The following is a 7,105-nucleotide window of genomic DNA, read 5'->3' as shown; positions in this document are numbered from 1 at the left end:
TGGGAATCTGGAGAGATCCCAGCTGACAGAAAGCTGACAAAAGTTGCCCCGATTTTCAAGAAGGGCAAGAAAGAGAACCCTGGAAGCTACAGACCTGTCAGTCTGACTTCAGTGCCTGGTAAAGTTATGGAGAAGGTTATTCTGGGAAATAAATCTGAAGGACAACACGGTCATCAGTCACAGCTTCATGAGACGAGAGCCCTGCTTATCAAACCTGATTTCCTTTTATGACAAGGTTACCCACTTCGTTGATCAAAGGAAGCCAGTTGATGTAATCTTTTTGGATTCAGTAAAGCTTTTGATACTGTTTTTCCTAGGATCGTTCTGGACAAAATGTCCAGCCCACAGCTGGATAAACATGTCATGCAATGGGTGAGCAACTGGCTCATGGGTTGGGCGCAAAGGGTTATAGTGAATGGGGTGAAATCAGACTGGCCACCTGCCACTAGTGGGGTTCCACAGGTCTCCATCTTAGGCCCTGTGCTCTTCAACACCTTCATTAATGACTTGGACACAGGATTGGAAGGGATGCTAAGTAAGTTTGCAGATGATACAAAACTGTGTGGAGCTGTTGACTCCCTTGAATGCAGGGAGGCCCTGCAGGGAGACCTCAACCAATTAGAAGGCTGAGCAATTACCAACTATATCGAGTTCAATAAGGGAAAGTGCTGGATTCTGCATCTGGGATGCGGCAACCCTGGATAAATGGACAGAATGGAAAATGAGATGCTGGAAAGCAGTGCCACAGAAAGGGACCTGGGTGTCCTGGTTGACAGAAAGTTGAATATGAGTCAGCAGTGCCCTGGCAGCCAGGAGGGCCAGCTGTGGAGACCTTATTGCAGTATACAACTTTCTCGTGAGGGGAAGAGGAGGGGCAGACAGTGATTTCTTCTCTGGTGACTAGGGACAGGACCTGAGGGAATGGTCTGAAGTTGTGTCAGGGGAGGTTTAGGTTAGATATTAAGAAAAGGTTTTTCACCCAGAGGGTGGTTGGGAACTGGAACTTCCTCAGAGAAGTAGTCACAGCACCAAGTCTGACAGAGTTCAAGAAGCATTTGGACAATATTCTTGGGGACCTTGTGTGACTCTTGGTGATGGTCCTGTGCAGTGCCAGGAGGTGGACTCGGTCCTTGTGGGTCCCATCCAACTCAGCATATTATGTGATTGAGAAAAACGCATTGGTGATATCAATTATGGCACCACTGGGCTGCCTTTGACTCCAGTTTGTACTGAAGTTCCAGCATGTCCAGTACGGCAGAACTTAGTGGTGTGACTTCCTTCAGGCCATGATAATCTAGTATTAGTCTCCATTCAACTTTCTCACTGGCCTTATGTGGCTATAAAGTGTGAGTGGGTCCTGTTGATCACTCTTTGGCTCTTCAGTCGATGAATTAGCTTCTGTATTGAGTCAGGGAGTCTGGGTCAGTGTGATATTGCCGTGATCAGCACCTGTTGTTCTTTGACCTTCAGCAGCCCCACAACAGAAGGGTCCTCTGAAAGACCAGGCAAGGCAGACAGCTGCTTCATTTCATCTGTGTTCAAGGCAGCCATGCTGACAGCCCACCAGTGCCCTTTTGGGTTCTTGAAATACCCTCTTCTGAGATGATCTACGCCAAGGATGTACAGAGCTTCTAAACCAGTCACAATAGGGTGTTTTTACCATTCATTCCCAGTCAGGCTGATCTCAGCCTCCAATAGAGTCAGCTGTTTGCATTCCCCTGTCCCTCCAGAAATACAAATGGATTCTGTCCCTATAGAGCTTGAGGACATTAGGGTACACTGTGCTCCAGTGTCTGCTAAAGCCTCGTACTCCTGTGGGGCTGCTATGCCACCAAATCCACACAGTCCAGTAAACCCAGTTGTCCCTCTCTTTCACCTGACTGGAGGCAGGACCCCTATAGTCCTTGTCATAGGATTCTCCACTTCTTGTGTAAATGGATTAGAATTTCTTTCCATATGATAAGGAGTAAAATTATCTGTTCCACTCTGCCTGGGGAGCTGCCCATTGGATACTGGAGCAGTAGCTTTCCTGGAAGAACCTTCATTTGTGGTTTTTTTCCCTTGAAATGCATATCCCCTGCCTCTAGGCTTGAGGTATATTGTAATTTCTGTAGTTTCCCCCCCCTCCACGCAGCCCCCTCTAGGATCCGACCAGCTCAGAGATATGGGGCTATGAGGGGAGGAATACCAGGAGAGGGAAAGGTATTCAAAAGAGGCTCTTACCCCAGGGATGTTGGAACAGCTCTCTTTATTCTGTGGTGTCCATGGAGAGCGGGGCAAAAGAGAGAGAGCAGGATGTTTTAGGGGTCTATATAGGTTTTGGACAGGGTGGGCTTTCCTGGCTCCCCGCCAACCCCGTTGGGGCAGGAAGGAGGATCCAGGGGTTATCATGATCAGAGCCACAGAGGCCCGGGGAAAGGGGGGACAAAAGGGTGTCCAGGAGCTCACCGTAACAGTATATTTTCTATCCCTTTTCCTCATCTCCACTATGTGGTCCCATAGGTAAAACCACAGAATACCCTGTGATGTGTACTTTTCATATCCTCTCTCTTGAGAGAAAGAATGCCTCCTGTCAATCACTGAGATGTGGGTACATACAGGTGGGAAGTAGGACATATTCTCTCTGAATTGCTGGAACTCCCAGATCAGTTTATCTGGTAGTTTCTCCACAGCCAAGATAAGGGAGGAAAAAATACTGTCTTCATATTCCTGGATTTGACAAATATCTTAATCTACTCTGGGTGGTACATTATCTTTTCAGATTAATGTTGCCAAGGGGTTGGCATGCGTCATTGGTGCACTTTGTGCAAATTTCTGCCACATAGGTCATAGGCATAGGACTTTGGATCTGTGGGGAACTGCACATTGTTTGGGTTATAATAAATCATCTCTTGCATGGCTAATTCCCTCAGGTATTGGATACCTTTACTGCAGTCTATTTGCCTGGGTGACATGGAATATCTTCCTTGTAGGATGCCTTTCCCTCATTCTTGACAGGAGCAGCCTCCAGAGGCTAAGGGTTTGTGGCTTTTTTTCCCACCACTTTGTCAATGCCTGCTTCCTTAAAAAGTGATCCCAACTGCTTGTGTTCCTTACCTTCTAATTCCAAACTGCTAGCCCTGCTATCCAAGCATTGGAGCAGCCAGGTGGTAATATGCTCACCTAAATATTTTCATATCTCCTGCAGCTCACTCAAGGATATGGATTAAGTGGTTACCCCTTCTGTCTCTTCCTCTTTCCTGTGTTAACCCTTGTGTAATGGCACTGAAAATGGCCCTTGTGATAGCCCTGCTGGTTTGCTCTCTTGGATCTCCTTACTTTCCTTTGCTAAAGCTCTTTTACAAGATTACTTTTATGTCCATTTCTTCTTGTATATAGGGGCAACTGATACCAGCACAGGTTGGTTCTCTGATTCAGCTGCAGGGCCTGTTGCTGGAGTTTGAATAGCCGCAGGGCCTGTTGTTTTATTGTCAGATCTAGAGACAACATTTTCCCTGAGGGTACTGAGTAGTGGTGAACATGGCTTGGTAGGCCTGGGGCAGGCTCCAGCACATTGCAGTGATTTGTGTCTCTCTGGAAATGCCAGGGTGACACCACACCTCTGAGGTGCTCACAGGAGTGAGAATATATGAGAGCAACAACTCTGCAGACACTAAGATCAGTGGAGAAGGAGGGGGAGAAGGTGCTTCAGGTGCCAGAGCAGTGATTCTCCTGCAGCCCATGGTGAAGGCAATGGTGAGGCAGATTGTGTCCCTGCAGCCCCTGGAGATTAATGGTGGAGCAGATATTCCCTTGTAGGCCCCAGAGGACCCCATGCCAGAGCAGGTGGATACCCAAAAAAGGTTGTGACCCTTTGGGATGCCCTTGCTGGAGCAGGGTCCTAGCAGGGACCTGCAGACCCATGGAGGAGCCCACACTGGAACAGGTTTGCTGGCAGGACTTGTGACCCCATGGGGAGCCCACACTGGAGCAGGCTGTTCCTGAAGGACTGCATCCTGTGGAAGGGACCATGCTGGAGCAGTTAATGAATTATTGCCCATGGAAAGGACTCACGCTGGAGTTCATGGAGGATTGTCTTCTGTGGGGGGGACCCTGTTAGGAATGGAGAGAGAGAGCTTAGACAAGTCCTTCCTTTGACTCAGGCTTCTGTCAGTAGCTCTGTTTGGGGCAGCCTGCATCCCAGATTGCTCTCACTCGCAAGTTCTTAATAATGGCTGATTAGGTCTATTACAAAATGAATTATTTATTTGATACAAATTTATCAGACATAAGACTTTTACAGACTATGTACTACACAGGAATAAAACAAAAAGAACTACTAGTAGATAAAATACAGTGCATTATAAAGGTACCTATATTACAGCTAGTGAAGAAATAGTATAGATTAGGATTCAATGTAATTTACCATCAAATTGATGATGGGGTACACATAGAATTCTTCCTCTCAATTTCCTGGGAAAGTATCTGCAGAGTTCATGTCTGAGCTCATGGAAGAAGTCCCCTGCACATTTCCAGGGTGTGTGTAGGAGGCTTTTACCTCCATGGAAATTTGTGTAGCTTTTGTAGTTGTAAAAATAGTGCCTTTTCAGTCAGAAATCTCTGGATTATCTCCCCACACCTGTTCTCACACCCAGTTATTTATTGGGAGTTCTAGTCCTGGCACCAGAGGAAGAAATAACTCACTAGCTTGTGACACTTAGTAGCCAGAGAGCTGGCCTGGGTTATCTCATCACTTCACATGGGAGAATGTCCAGAACTGTCACACCAGCTGCAGATAAGCTCTTCTGTGGTAGGGGGGATGTCTTGCCACATACCCCATGCTGGAGCAGGAGAAGTGTGAGGAGCCTTCCACCTGAGGAGAAAGGAGCAGCAGAGACAATGTGTTATGAACTGACCACAACACCCTTTCCCAATCCCCCTGTACTGCTGCAGGGGAGAGGAGGTAGAGAAAACTGGGAGTAAAATTAAGCCTGGGAAGAAGGGAAGAGTGGGGGAAAGGTGTTTTTAAGATTTGTTTTTGTTTCTCATTATCCTACTCTGATTTGATTGATAATAAATTCAGTTAATTTCTCCAAGTTGAGTCTGTTTTGCCCATGACATTAATTGGTGAGCGATCTCTTCCTGTCCTTATCTCCATCTGTGAGCATTTTGCTGTATTTTTCTCTCTGTCCAGTTGAGGAGGGAAGTGATAGAATGGGTTTGGTGGGCACCTAGCATTCAGTCAGGGTCAACCCACCACACTTTATTTTTTGAAAGTACAATTCTGGCATTTCCAAGTAAAATATTTTATAAAAGTTGCTTGAGGAAAATGAAACAGAAGCAATAATTACCCAGGTTTGGACAGTATGTTATTTGGGGAACTAATACTGGACCAAGTTTCTGATTTTTGCCTATTTGCTCTGGACCATATGGCTATCCAGTACCCTATGAACTAGGAACTTAATAATAATACACATATTAAAACCAATACAAACTTAATAATATATAGACATGCATATATATCTATAGATATATACACACACACTTTTTTTTCCCCCCCAGATTGCCCTTTGAATACTAAATCTAGATCACCAAGAATGCCGGTCATTAAAAAGAGCAGTACAAAAGAACTGCAGATACCTGGATTCCCTGTAGAACCGACTCGGCCGCCTCACCCCGCCCCGCCCCGCGCCGCAGGCGCAGTGTGCTGGGAGGAAAATCACCCTCTGTGCCTTCCCGGCCCTCGGGGGTGAATGGGGGCCCATGGATCAGCCCCCGCCTCGGATTGCGTCTGACTCGGTGACGACGCTGTGTCCAAATTGCGGTGTTGCTACGACATATCCCCTGGGGACGGCGGGAGTGGGCTCGCCCGCTTCGATTTTGGATTCGTTTTCTGGGGGGAGTCGTCTCCCATTCCTGAGCCTGCGCAGCCTGCTGGGCAGGCGCAGGCAGTGGAAGCCGCTGAAGGCGGGGCGTTGGTCGGTGTTCCATCAGGCCCCACCCCAGAAGGCGGGCAGCCCGTCCCGCCCCGCTCGGCGGGGGCAGTGCTCGCTGTGCAGCTGCGCAGCACGTGTCTGACGCTCCTTGGGGGCATGCCGGACTCCCTTGCGTTGTCCAGTGATGACATGTCTCCGCAAGCCGCGTCTCTCTCTGTGCCCCGCTCCTTCCCCACCCCGGGACATGGGGGTGCTGCGCTGAAGTTGTGGTCCGCGCCGGCGCCAGTGTCCGCCGTGGTGCCCTCAGCTGATACTGCGGATGGCACTGCTGAGGTGCCGGCTGGTTCGGCTCTGCCTGCCCCGCCTGCCGCGGGGGTTGAGGCTGCGGCGCGGCAGGGCGCTGGGGTGTTTACCTTTAGCGCGACTGCTGACGCGGCCAGTGGGAGACCTGTGGGTTCCCGTGGCTGCGGACCCTCTCCATCGACTTTGTGGACTCTTCCTGCCTGTCAGGTTACCCTGCGTCCGAAGGACCATGGGCGGTTTTGGCAGGAGGTCCTAGATAAGGCTGAGGAGATGTGCAACTCTGCCTCCTCGCGGAGTCTGCAGGATCGTGGGGGAGGCTCCTCTGGCTCTGCTGATGCTGTGGGGAGCGTGGTGTCAGGTGATGTTGCACCGCCTTGCAGTCAGGTGGCTGCCGCTGTCCCTGTGGAAGCCACGGGACGAGACACAGCGGGTGATGCAACCTTACCAGGGGGCCCCCAGGTTTTCCCTGTGCTCAGGGGTGTTACTCATAACACCATAACACCTTTGTTGTTTAAAATGCTGAAAGAAATCTGAGATACCATTGTGCAGCATGGTGCTGGGTCTGCTGAAGTTATGCAGGTGATCCGACTACTTGTTGCTGAGCTGCTGACAACTTCCGACATCCGTTCTGTGGCCCATGCGCTTTTTAACCCTGTGCAGTTTGACGTGTTTGAGGACAAGTGGGCTCGTTTGGTAGCCAGCGCAGTGCAGAAGAATGCTACACAGAGGCCACAGGATCCCAGGCGTGTGGTTGGCACTGTGTTGTGGTTTGACACGGAAAAAGAATTTTCTCAGAAGGAAGAAATCAATATAGATATTGACTAATTGAAGGTGGACACGTCTCTGAGAACACAGAGGGGTTAAAAGCAGAATTCTCAGGAGAACTC

The sequence above is a fragment of the Taeniopygia guttata genome, chromosome W, assembly GCF_048771995.1.
Source record: "Taeniopygia guttata chromosome W, bTaeGut7.mat, whole genome shotgun sequence".
NCBI lineage: Eukaryota > Metazoa > Chordata > Aves > Passeriformes > Estrildidae > Taeniopygia > Taeniopygia guttata.
This window is presented reverse-complemented; position numbering follows the sequence as displayed.